The 13970-nt window shown below is 40.7% G+C and overlaps 1 long non-coding RNA gene across 1 annotated transcript; it reads right to left on the minus strand.

The window, feature by feature from the left end:
- Positions 1-906: 906 nt before the first annotated feature.
- Positions 907-6089, minus strand: LOC119324882. Its single transcript, XR_005157215.1, has 7 exons — positions 5534-6089; positions 5003-5200; positions 4101-4249; positions 2834-3997; positions 2239-2377; positions 1975-2166; positions 907-1285 (listed from the first exon to the last, which is right to left on the minus strand). It is a non-coding gene; the product is annotated as an uncharacterized LOC119324882 (long non-coding RNA).
- Between the last annotated feature and the right edge of the window lie 7881 nt (positions 6090-13970).

The following is a 13970-nucleotide window of genomic DNA, read 5'->3' on the forward strand; positions in this document are numbered from 1 at the left end:
CACATCATACTATCAAACACAATAATATGTTATTGACACTCAAAAATTGTTGCTGGAACCAAACAACCAGTAGTTGAATGCAAAATGATTCAACTCGGCCGACCGGTCACGCCGTGTGTCGTTTCATGTTGGACCACACACCACTGATGTTTCTTTCTTTTTTACTAACCTTATCCCTAGTACTAATGGAGCCACTCATTCTTATCCCTAGTACTCCCTCCATCTCAGTTTACACGTCTTACACGTGTACCTAGGTCATTAATATGACCAACTTAATAAGAGGCATACATTACAAAAAGTATATCATTAGAAACTTTAGATATTTTATTTTCTAATGATATAATTTTTATGTTAAACAATTTATTTTATATAAGTTAAATTGATGACCTAGATACACGTGCAAGACTTATAAACAGCGATGGAGGGAGTAAAAATGTTTGAATTCATCCACACCCTTACATGCTGTATTTTTCTTATCACATCACACATTTGGTCAATATAGGCTTAAATACAAATACGTGCCAAGATTGTGAAAAATTTCGCAGTCTACCAAACCATCTATAAAATTACCATCTAGATACATCCCTTGTAACAAGGATGAGTGGGTGCTACACCTCAGAATATACAGAACAATAATAGCTCAAGATTGCATATTAGCCTGTAAATTCATGGAGCCAACTTCAATCAAGATTATTTTTTTTGCAAGTCTATGAACCCCTAAGCTGGACTTGAATACAAAGTTTTGAATACCAACATTTTCATTTATTTTGGCTTCAACCTTTTTGTATGGTAAGAATCCCATTTATTTTGCTTTTGTCAAATGCAAAAGCTATTTGATATAGAACCACACTTGCATGCCGTTATTTGAATTCAGTAAATCAACTATGGTTTTACTCTTTAGGAAAAATATCCGTAGATCTGGCAGTAATTCTGATAAGAAATCTCATAGTTTCCAAGTCATGCATGCTTTTCTTTTGCAGAAAAATATTCGCTAATCTCAATTCTGCTTGAAACATCACACATAATTGTGAAGTGCTTCACTTTTTAAATTGGAGTGCCAAAATTTATAGTATAAAATTATACAGAGATATAGACAATTAATTCCATAGGACACAAAAACTTCAACTGAATCATCATTTTGTTAGTTTTCGTACTGTAATCAGTAAAATCAACACCTTTTATATTTCAACAAATACCATGAGCGACACAAGCAAACTCGGGAGGCTAATTTTGACAATTACCTCTAGACAAGTAATGTTGAACTCACATGACACTCTCTGAAATACTGAGAAAAATAGAGGATAATATTGTAAGAACAACTATACATTAATTGCTTTAAAAGGAAGTAAATATTTTATAATTAACAAGTTTTCTATGGATAAATGGAGGGTCAACTATAGATAATCCAAGTGAGTTAAGTGAATCCATGCACCAATGATTTAATCAGAGTTGGGGAAGTAAATAATGTTTTGTTCACGATAGAGAATAATCCACTTTTGTAACTTCATATGCTTTTCTTCCATACATCAGCATATATTGAATTTTGTTCCGACCCGAACCCTACAATACAAACAACGGAATAAAAAACAATCACTAACGTGCTCTCTATCAGGGAAGCTTAACGGGTCCTCAAGTAAGTTGATTGACTCAACAACAACCAATGGAGAAGTCTTGTGTACATGCTACCTAATGGCCTTGTACCATATAAGTCCATCCAGCCTACCGGTAGCATTAGATGTCAACCGATAAATACATTGTGCATAAAACAACATGATGGCAAATTAGATGTCAACCGTTTCTGTAATATTCATATAAACTACAAATTACAAAGGATTAAAAATGGCAACCAATTATTATTTTTCTTGAGAAAAATGTGAAAGAACTACCACATGTTGTAAAAATCGCTAATGTTGTAAGCTGTTTGATGTCACAAATAAATAGCTACATCTAGCATAAACAAGATAGGAACATCACCTTGACAAGTTGCTACTTTGGGAATGTGCCAGAATCCCTTAACCAAGAGTGAAGAAACCATGGGAAATAATTTTTCAGCACATACTTGTTGTTCTTGCTCCTTAAATGATTCAACAAATTTTCTGAATCTTTTGTTCATGAATCATCACACCCTAACTGTTTTACCAATATATCACGTGTCTTGGTTTCATGCTGCCACCAAAATCAAGAAGTCAGCTAAATGTGTCAAAATGTTATTCTGCCAATTTTTTCATCCGAACTAACCTGAATTGAAAGCATGTAACTTGCATAATACCTCCCTTCAACTTTCAGAAAATAAGTCCTACAATAATTACAACTTCCCACCTTGCTGTTGCATGCGTAGAGACAATTGTTTTCACTCCACTACGAGGAATTCCAGCACCTGGATGCAACAACAAAAAATTCCCTTATGATTTCGAGTACAGAGCCTTCAAAATCTGACCATCTGTAGAGGCAGCAATAATCTATACATCAAGTTTACTTCAAGCATATTATATTACTTCAAGTGTATGCAATAAAGATACATGTTGAAAGAAAACGGATCTATGTTAGTACTCTAATACTCTATACATCAAGTTTATATCATCTCAGAACAAAACCAACATGTTAATTACTCTATTGACCAACATGACCCAAGCAGTTTAAACATTTGTCATATAACCCAAATTATCGGGGTTCCAGCCGTTGGGTTATCTGAAGTGTAGGTAACTTGTAAAGGTCAAAGGCATGGACATCGTTCCAATTTGAGGCACGAGAAAAACATGTCACAATGCAAGTATTCAGGTCATGTATCCCGTTGTTTCTGCTTCTGCAATGAATATGTTAAGAGTTGAGTTACCTGTTACGGAGAGACTCGACTCTTAAGTGCAGCAGATGAAATCAGTATATCCTCTTTTTGCTAACCCTTTGTATCTTTGAAATCTTCAAGCTCTTGTCATGGTATTTGCTTCAAGGACATCAAACAAATCAGGTGAGATCCAACAAAAAGAAGGGAATTTCACAAATCCATTCAGAAATTAAGAGAATGTTAGCATTTTATTTATGTGATGACTGCCTCAACCAAAATCCATATATCTTGGGAGACGTAAGGCACCAATCAGAACCATATTAAAGCAGCGGACAGAGAGGTCCGAGAAGAACAAATAAATGCAAGAACAGAAATAGGAGAAAGGAAAGGGAAAGTGAGGTGTATTGATGCCTCAACGAACATGTGACCTTGGCCCCTTAGCACCTACAGTGTAACACAGAGGAATGAGGAAGCAACTTGTAGCCTCAAGACTAATGGTGGTTTCTACATTGTTGAACCTTAGATGCATTGGTAAGTGCATATATAATGAAACTGCAACAATACGAAGCTAAATAGATTCTTATAAAAGGATTAAATAATCAACTCAAGGCATGTCTGAAGATGAAACTTATTTGCACAGGACCCATCGGAAGTAGCTTGTGCCATGTAGTTATGAGCTTAAGTTAAGCATTTACTCATCGATGAAAAGCATCGAGCAACATCAGCTATAAAACAAACTACATTTTCCTAATAAGATGACAAAGGCATGAAATACCCAAGAAGCAGTCATGAGAAATCCGAACCTTTCTCAGGTTGCCTTTGAGTAAGTACTAAGTAGGAGGCACTTTTGTCTATGTAACCCTGAGAGCACAAATCCTAGCATGAGAAATCTGAACCTTCCACGGGCTGCCTTTGTGTAAACAGGAAAATTGAAATCCTTTGCCACACATCTGAACCTTCCAAGAAGCTACTATCAGGGTTACACAGAGGCAACAAAAACTACTATGGAAATTTCATTGATAGCTAGAGATCTTGGTCCTGACAAGCAAAATACACAGTCATGTTTTTATCTGACAAAAGAATCTGGCATTTTTTTTACATCGGTTTAATTGAACCTCCACCAGAGCAACAAATGATTCAGCCATCATTGCAAAAGCTTCGCCAGTATTAAAAGTTGGACCACCCCGTTGTTCGGGATATGGTACTCTTATCCCACTGTAGTAGAAGAAACATAGACGTTTATTACTAAACAACAAGGTTGGTGCAAATGGAACAAGCGTATCTTCAGAAAACCAGTGGTAGCAGCGGTCGAGGATACCTAGCGTGGCAGTCGCCTGTGTCCGTTGGCTGGCCATCTGGGCAGCCATGGTGCATGGGATCGAGGCAGAGGCGGAGCCGACAATGGAGTCCGGCCAGAGATAGAGAGGCGACCAGTGATGAGCATGAGTACGACAGAATAAGGCGTCACTGGTGAGCAGGGGCGAGGCCGACCGTGCAGAGAATCAAACCATAGTTAATTGCCCATATATTGCAATGGGGCCACAAATATTCTCTTGTTGAAAAGAAACTGTTAAACATATATAACAAAATTTCCTCTTCTATAACTCAAGTTATATAGTTATCAGGTACACTCTAGTTATATAGTTATACAACTGTACGTTATGTGTCTGACCGATTTCATCTTGGTTGACGAGCAAAAGTTCAGGAGTAGACGACCCATAATTTATACTTCAACGCCAATCTCGACAAGGTGCACAATATCTATATACTTAATGTAATATGCCATATTTTCTATCCATGCCTACAAAAAAACCAATATTTTCAAAATGTGCAGTGGACAAACATAAATGAGACATAGAAGTTCCCAAAAATAAGACTGCAATAAGGACCTAGAGCGTATCGTCTGATGGATTTGAAGGGCAGCACGACTCGACGATCATCGCCCAGTTAAGAATGGTAGGATCGTCTTTGTAGGCCTCGTTTGTGATTGCTTTTACTCTTGAAAAAACAGGCTAAGAAAAGGAAACATATGCACAATATTGAAACTCTTGTATAACAGGAAAACACGACTACAAAATTCAGAGTTGGTAAACTAAAATTAGCAGTAATTGTTTGCTGGTAGCATTTCATATAGCTATGCATATAATGATATCCATTGGTCACCAAGCATGACAGATAACAGGAATCCATTTCTGATGGCCATTTAAGCTAGAAATTTACCTGAACAAAAGCTTTGTAGTAGCTTCTGAAAAAAAGTTTTGTAGTAGCTTCCTAAAAAAAGCTTTGTAGTAGCTCTTAAGTGTTGCATCATATATGAAGTCGTCATGAGAAGCCAGCCTCCTTGCCCCATCTTACATATTGTCCCTTCCCTCTGTAATCTTCCTAGTTATTGCATTGTGATAGTATTAACCACGTAATCTAGTGCATGGCAAAATGAGATGAAAAAAAAATCAGACACCATAACCTGAAGAAACTACTGTTGTGCAGAGATCAACCTTTTATACAGAGACATCCCTTAGGCATGCAAATTTCTTCATGAAATACATGATGAGCATCCAGTTTAATATGTTTCCATTTTCTTGTTACTTTTTTTGCTAGTGGATCAGTGTGGGATGTGAATGAGATAGAAATTTCAGAAAATAAACATGGTATAAAAATGTAAGATCCAGATTTTTATGACTACCTAACAAGAAAAGTGCTACTGAGGAATGCATTTCGTCAAGCAGGTAACCATCTTCACAGAATGCTCACCGGAACACATCCTCGTCATAGCAGAATGGCATGGTCTACAGCACGTGAAAGAACCGCCCCCAGGCGGCCGGGGGCTGTCTCATCACTCTTGGTCACTGCCTGCGCCGCACTCGTGTCTCCCGCTCGCAGGAGCACCGTTAACTGCGGCCATCGGCCACCACGTAGGAGGAGAGGAAGGCGGGGGCCTCTCCCACTGGGGATCGACAGTGATGAGTACCTGGATCTCAGACACATGGGGGCGCAGGCAGAGGAGTTGTGGTGGAGGCGGGCGTCATGACCGGCGGCGCAAGGAGCTATGCAGGCGGCGCCATGGGAGCCACGCGAGTGACATGGCAAGGTTGGGGCGCTCCTTGGTCGGGGAAGGTGCGCGGTGAGAGATAGGAGAGTGGCGGCGAATCCCCAGCCGCGGCAGGGTGCCCCTTCGGTACCGACGAAGTGCAGTACCGCCCTTCCTTGCAGAGGCTGCATGGGCGGGAATCAAACCGCCCTGCCTTGCAGAGGCGGCGGTGGCGTCATCTCCCCCTCGGACGGCGGCGGCGGGGGTAGATGCGATCGATGGGAGGGGGCAACGAAGGATGGGGTTTTTTTTGGCATGGTTTTTTTGGCGGGAGGGTTGTGAGCTTACGTAGGTGGGACGATAGACGAAAATAAACCAGCGATTTGACGGAGGTGGGAGGGTAGACGAAATAAAACCAACGAAAAATAACCGACGAGCTATTCACCAACTGCTTCATTAGGAGTAGAGATATGGGGCTGGTGCGCCCCCCCTTGGGCAGGAGGCCTATTAGGACTAGGAGAAGGGGGACAACCCCCTTTGCTTCTCCTTCTCCCTTCCCCCTTTCCTACTCCATGTGGGAGGTGGAATCCTACTAGGACTAGGGAGTCCTAGTAGGACTCCACGCCTTGGCGCGCCCCCTTAGGGCTGACTGCCTCTCCCTCTCCCTCTTTTGTATACAGGGGCAAGGGGACACCCTATAACACACAGGTTGATCTTTAGCCGTGTGCGGTGCCCCCTTCCATAATTTTCCACCTCGGTCATATCTTTGTAGTGCTTAGGCGAAGCCATGCGCCGATAGCTTCATCATCACCGTCATCACGCCGTCATGCTGATAGAACTCTCCCTCGACCTCAGTTGGATTTAGAGTTCTAGGGACATCACCGAGCTGAATGTGTGCAGATCACGGAGGTGCCGTGCGTTCGGTACTTGATCGGTTGGATCACGAAGACGTTCGACTACATCAACCGCGTTACTTAACGCTTCCGCTTTCGGTCTATGAGGGTACATGGACACACTCTCCCCCTCGTTGCTATGCATCACCTAAATAGATATTGCGTGATTGTAGGATTTTTTTGAAATTAGTGCGTTCCCGAACAGTGGTATCAGAGCCAGGTCTATGCGTAGATGTTATATGCACGAGTAGAACACAAAGAGTTGTGGGCGATAATAGTCATACTTCTTACCACCAACGTCTTACTTTGATTCAGCGGTATTGTTGGATGAAGCGGCCCGGACCGATATTACATGACCGTGTTCATGAGACTGGTTCTACCAACGTGCTTTTGCACATAGATGGCTGGCGGGTGTCTGTTTCTCCAACTTTAGTTGAATCGAGTTTGACTACGGCCGATCCTTGTTGAAGGTTAAAACAGCACACTTGATGAAAAATCGTTGTGGTTTTGATGCGTAGGTAAGAACGATTCTTGCTAGAAGCCCATAGCAGCCACGTAAAACTTGCAACAACAAAGTAGAGGACGTCTAACTTATTTTTGAAGGGCTTGCTGTGATGTGGTATGGTCAAGACATGATGTGATATAATTTGTTGTATGAGATGATCATGTTTTGTAACAAAGTTATCAGCAACTGGCAGGAGCCATATGGTTGTCGCTTTATTGTATGCAACGCAATCTCCGTGTAATTGTTTTACTTTATCACTAAGCGGTAGTGATAGTCGTAGTAACAATAGTTGGCGAGACGATAATGATGCTATGATGGAGATCAAGGTGTCGCGCCGATGATGATGGAGATCATGACGATGCTTCGATGATGGAGACCATGAGCACAAGACGATGATGGCCATATCATGTCACATATTTTGATTGCATGTGATGTTTATCTTTTATGCATCTTATTTTGCTTAGTACGGCGGTAGCATTATAAGATGATCCCTTACTAAATTTCAAGGTATAAGTGTTCTCCCTGAGTATGCACCGTTGCGACAGTTCTTCGTACTGAGACACCACGTGATGACCGGGTGTGATAGGCTCTATGTTCACATACAACGGGTGCAAGCCGGTTTTGCACACGCAGAATACTCGGGTTAAACTTGACGAGCCTAGCATATGCAGATATGGCCTCGAAACACTGAGACCGAAATGTCGAACGTGAATCATATAGTAGATATGATCAACATAGTGATGTTCACCATTGAAAACTACTCCATCTTACGTGATGATCGGACATGGTTTAGTTGATTTGGATCATGTGCAGGGACGAATCCAATGGGGGATGAGGGGGGCGAGACCCCCCCCTAACGATCTCATTTTACTCGGTAACGATTAGCAGGTCGGTAGAAAAAAGTGGATATTTAGCTAATATCGCCCCCCTGACCACCTGAAGCCCAACTAAATCACAAAGCCCATCTTTAACACCCCGCAGGAAATAGCCCAGCATGAAGGGAGACGGTCAGATCATTTGATTTTCCATCGTCCGATGCCTCTCGCTAGGGTCTAGCTGCCTAGGGTAGTTCCTGACCAGCGTCGTTTCAATCTAAGTCCATGACCAGCGTCGTTTCAATCTGAGCTCTAGGGCAGTTCATGACCAGCGCCGTTTCAATTTGAGCAGAGAATCCTTGCTTGGACGAGATCGCGTCTAACGTGAACAAGGGCCATCTTGCACGGACGCGTGGCCGGCCGGCCGCGCAACCAGTGGAGAGAAGCGGCGACCAAGGAAAGGGTTAGGTTAGTCTGTTTCTCACTCATTGGTTTGTCCTTGCTTATGTTTCTAAATCAGATTAATGGATGCCTTTAGAACTACACAAGTTGAATGATAGTAACTGTATAAAAGTTAAAAGATTGGGGATATATCCCTGTACCCATCGGACAAGCTTTTGCATTGTTTATCACATCCAATAGTAGAAAGATTTAGTTCATTAACATGTGAATGGCTTTGGCATTTGCTTGATGGTAGCTTTTGATAAAAATTCAACCTGCTCACAGAAGAACATGTTTTGACGAAGATTTAGTTCGTTAACTAGGTTGTCTCTTCTATTTTTTACGAGTCTCTACACTAGAGAGGAATTTTTTTGCCCCCCCCCCTATGTTCAAATCCTGGCTCCGTCCCTGATCATGTGATCATTTAGATGACTAGAGGGATGTCTATCTAAGTGGGAGTTCTTAAGTAATATGATTAATTGAACTTTAATTTATCATGAACTTAGTCCTGATAGTATTTTGCAAATTATATGTTGTAGATCAATAGCTCGCGTTGTAGCTTCCCTATGTTTTTTATATGTTTCTAGAGAAAACAAAGTTGAAAGATGATAGTAGCAATGATGCGGACTGGGTCCGTGATCTGAGGTTTATCCTCATTGCTGCACAGAAGAATTATGTCCTTGATGCACCGCTAGGTGACACCTATTGCAGGAGCAGATGCAGACGTTATGAACGTTTGGCTAGCTCAATATGATGACTACTCGATAGTTTTGTGCACCATGCTTTACGGCTTAGAAGCGGGACTTCAAAAATGTTTTGAACGCCACAGAGCATATGAGATGTTCTGAGAGCTGAAATTGGTATTTCAGACTTATACCCGTGTTGAGAGGTATGAGACCTCTGACAAGTACTTCGCCTAAAAAGATGGAGGAGAATTGCTCAGCTAGTGAGCATGTGCTCAGAATGTCTGGGTACTACAATCGCTTGAATCAAGTGGGAGTTAATCTTACAGATAAGATAGTGATTGACATAGTTCTCTAGTCACCATCTCCAAGTTACTGGAACTTCGTGATGAACTATAGTATGCAAGAGATGACGAAAATGATCCCCGAACTCTTCGTGATGCTGAAATCGACGAAGGTAGAGATCAAGAAAAAGCATCAAGTGTTGATGATTAACAAGACTATTAGTTTCAAGAAAAGGGAAAGGGGAAAGAAAGGGAACTTCAAATAGAATGGCAAGCAAGTTGTCACTCCCGTGAAGAAGCCCAAAGCTAGACCTAAGCCTGAAACTGAGTGCTTCTACTGCAAAGGAAATGGTCACTGGAAGCGGATATACCCCAAATATTTGGTGGAAAAGAGGGATTGCAAAGTGAACAAAGGTATATTTGATATACATGTTATTGATGTGTACCTTGCTAGTGTTCATAGTAGCCCCTGGGTATTCGATACTTGTTCGGTTGCTAAGATTAGTAACTCAAAACAGGAGTTATAGAATAAATAGAGACTAGTTGAGGATGAGGTGATGATGTGTGTTGGAAGTGGTTCCAAGATTGATATGATCATCATCGCACACTCCCTATACTTTCGGGATTAGTGTTGAACCTAAATAAATGTTATTTGGTGTTTGCGTTGAGTATGAATATGATTAGATCATGTTTATTGCAATACGATTATTCATTTAAGACAGAGAATAATTTTTATTCTATTTACATGAATAAAACCTTCTATGGTCATACACCCAATGTTGATGGTTTATTGAATCTTGATCGTGGTAATACACATATTCATAATACTAATACTAAAAGATGCAAAGTTGATAATGATAGTGCAACTTATTTGTGGCACTGCCGTTTGGGTCATACCGGTGTAAAGCGCATGAAGAAACTCCATAAAGGTGGACTTTTGGAATCACTTGATTATGAATCATTTGATACTTGCGAACCGTGCCTTATGGGCAAGATGACTGAAACTCCGTTCTCCAGAACAATGGAACGAGCTAGTGACTTACCGTTGTATGCGGTCCAATAAGTGTTGATGCTCGTGGCGGGTATCGTTATTTTCTGACCTTCACAGATGATTTGAGCAGATATGGGTATATCTACTTAATGAAACACAAGTCTAAAAGATTTGAAAAGTTCAAAGAATTACAGAGTGAACTGGAGAATCATCGTAATAAGAAAATAAAGTTTCTACAATCTGATCGTGGATGAGAATATTTGAGTTACGAGTTTGACCTCCATTTAAAACAATGTGGAATAGTTTCATAGCTCACACCACCTGGAACACCACAATGTAATGGTGTGTCCAAACATCGTAACCGCACTTTATTGGATATGGTGCGATCTATGATGTCTCTTACCGATTTACCACTATCGTTTTGGGGTTATGCATTAGAGATAGTTGCATTCACTTTAAACAGGGCACCATCAAAATCCGTTGAGACGACGCCTTATGAACTGTGGTTTGGCAAGAAACCAAAGTTGTCGTTTCTTAAAGTTTGGGGCTGCAATGCTTATGTGAAAAAGCTTCAACCTGATAAGTTCGAACCCAAATCGAAGAAATGTATCTTCATAGGATATCCAAAAGAAACTGTTGGGTACACCTTCTATCACAGATCCGAAGGCAAGATATTCGTTGCTAAGAATGGATCCTTTCTAGAGAAGGAGTTTTCTCTCGAAATAAGTGAGTGGGAGGAAAGTAGAACATGATGAGGTAATTGTACCTTCTCGCGAATTGGAAAGTAGTCCATCACAGAAATCAGTTCCAGTGATTCCTACACCAATTAGTGATGAAGCTAATGATGATGATCATGAAACTTCAGATCAAGTTATTATAGAACCTCGTAGTAAGATCCGTACCAGAGTGGTATGGTAATCCTGTTCTGGAAGTCATGTTACTAGACCATGGTGAACCTACAAACTATGAGGAAGCGATGATGAGCCCAGATTCCGTAAAATGGCTTGAGGCCATGAAATCTGAGATGGGATCCATGTATAAGGGCAAAGTGTGGACTTTGGTGGACTTGCCTGATGATCGGCAAGCCATTAAGAATAAATAGATCTTCAAGAGGAAGACAGACGCTGATAGTAGTGTTACTATCTCCAAAGCTCGACTTGTCGCAAAAGGTTTTTCGACAAGTTCAAGGAGTTGACTACGATGAGACTTTCTCACCCATAGCGATGCTTAAGTCTGTTTGAATCATTTTAGCAATTGCCGCATTTTATGATTATGAAATTTGGCAGATGGATGTCAAAACTGTATTCCTGAATGGATTTCTGGAAGAAGAGTTGTATATGATGCAACCAGAAGGTTTTTTCGATCCAAAGGGTGCTAACGAAGTGTGCAAGCTCCAGTGATCCATTTATGGACTGGTGCAAGCCTCTCGGAGTTGGAATAAACGCTTTGATAGTGTGATCAAAGCATATGGTTTTATACAGACTTTTGGAGAAGCCTGTATTTACAAGAAAGTGAGTGGGAGCTCTGTAGCATTTCTAATATTATATGTGGATGACATATTGTTGATTGGAAATGATATAGAATTTCTGGATAGCATAAAGGGATACTTGAACATGAGTTTTTCAATGAAATACCTTGGTGAAGCTGCTTACATATTAGGCATCAAGATCTATAGAGATAGATCAAGACGCTTGATAAGATTTTTCAATGAGTAAAATACCTTGACAAGTTTTTGAAAGAATTCAAAATGGATCAGTCAAAGAAGAAGTTATGTCTCTGTTACAAGGTGTAAAGTTGAGTAAGACTCAAAACCCGACCAGGCAAAAGATAGAAAGAGAATGAAAGTCATTCCCTATGCTTCAGTCATAGGTTCTATAAAGTATGCTATGATGTGTACCAGACCTATTGTGTATGTTTCCATGAGTTTGGCAAGGTCGTACAATAGTGATCTAAGAGTATATCACTGGACATCGGTCAAAATTATCCTTAGTGAGGACTAAGGAAATGTTTCTTGGTTATGGGGGTGATAAAGAGTTCGTCGTAAAGAGTTACGTCGATGCAAGCTTTGACACCGATCCAAATGACTCTAAGTATCAATCTAGATACATATTGAAAGTGGGAGAAATTAGCTAGAGTAGCTCCGTGCAGAGCATTGTAGACATAGAATATTTGCAAAATACATACGGCTCTGAGTGTGACAGGCCTGTTGACTAAACTTCTCTCATGAGCAAAACATGAACACACCTTAGTACTCTTTGGGTGTTAATCACGTAGCGATGTGAACTAGATTATTGACTCTAGTAAAACATTTGGGTGTTGGTCACATGGTGATGTGAACTATGGGTGTTAATCACATATGGATGTGAACTATTGATGTTAAATCACATGGTGATGTGAACTAGATTATTGACTCTAGTGCAAGTGGGAGACTGAAGGAAATATGCCCTAGAGGCAATAATAAAGTTATTATTTATTTCCTTATTTCATGATAAATCTTTGTTATTCATGCTAGAATTGTATTAACCGGAAACTTAGTACATGTGTGAATACATAGACAAAACATAGTGTCCCTAGTATGCCTCTACTTGACTAGCTCGTTAATCAAAGATGGTTGTGTTTCCTAACCATAGACATGTGTTGCCATTTGATACATGGGATCACATAATTAGGAGAATGATGTGATGGACATGACCCATCCGTTAGCTTAGCATTATGATCATTACAGTTTCATTGCTACTGCTTTCTTCATGACTTATACATGTTCCTCAGACTATGATATTATGCAACTCTCGAATACCGGAGTTATACTTTGTGTGCTACCAAATGTCACAACATAAAAGGGTGATTATAAAGGTTCTCTATAGGTGTCTCCGAAGGTGTTTGTTGGGTTGGCATAGATTGAGATTAGGATTTGTCACTCCATGTTTCGGAGTGGTATCTCTGGGCCCTCTCGGTAATGCTCATCACTATAAGCCTTGCAAGCAATGTGACTAATGAGTTAGTTGCGGATGAAGTATTACGGAACGAGTAAAGAGACTTGCCGGTAACAAGATTGAACTAGGTATGTTGATATCGACGATCGAATCTCGGGCAAGTAACATACTGATGACAAAGGGAACAACGCATGTTGTTATGCGGTTTGACCGATAAAGATCTTCGTAGAATATGTAGGAGCCAATATGAGCATCCAGGTTCTGCTATTGGTTTATTGACCAGAGATGTGTCTCAGTCATGTCTACATAGTTCTCGAACCCGTAGGGTCCGCACGCTTAACATTCGATGACGATTTGTATTATGAGTTATGTGTTTTGATGGACCGAAGTTTGTTCGGAGTCCCGGATGAGATCACGAACAAGATGAGTAGTCTCAAAATGGCCGAGACATAAAGATTGATATACTGGAAGGCTATATTCGGACATCGGAATGGTTCCGGAGAAGTTCGGGTATTTTCCGGAGTACTGGGAGGTTACCAGAACCCCCGAGGAAAAGTTTTGGGCCTTATGGGCCATAAGAGGGAAGCACACCAGCCCACAAGGGGATGGTGCACC

The sequence above is a fragment of the Triticum dicoccoides genome, chromosome 1B (genome assembly GCF_002162155.2).
Source record: "Triticum dicoccoides isolate Atlit2015 ecotype Zavitan chromosome 1B, WEW_v2.0, whole genome shotgun sequence".
Lineage (NCBI taxonomy): Eukaryota > Viridiplantae > Streptophyta > Magnoliopsida > Poales > Poaceae > Triticum > Triticum dicoccoides.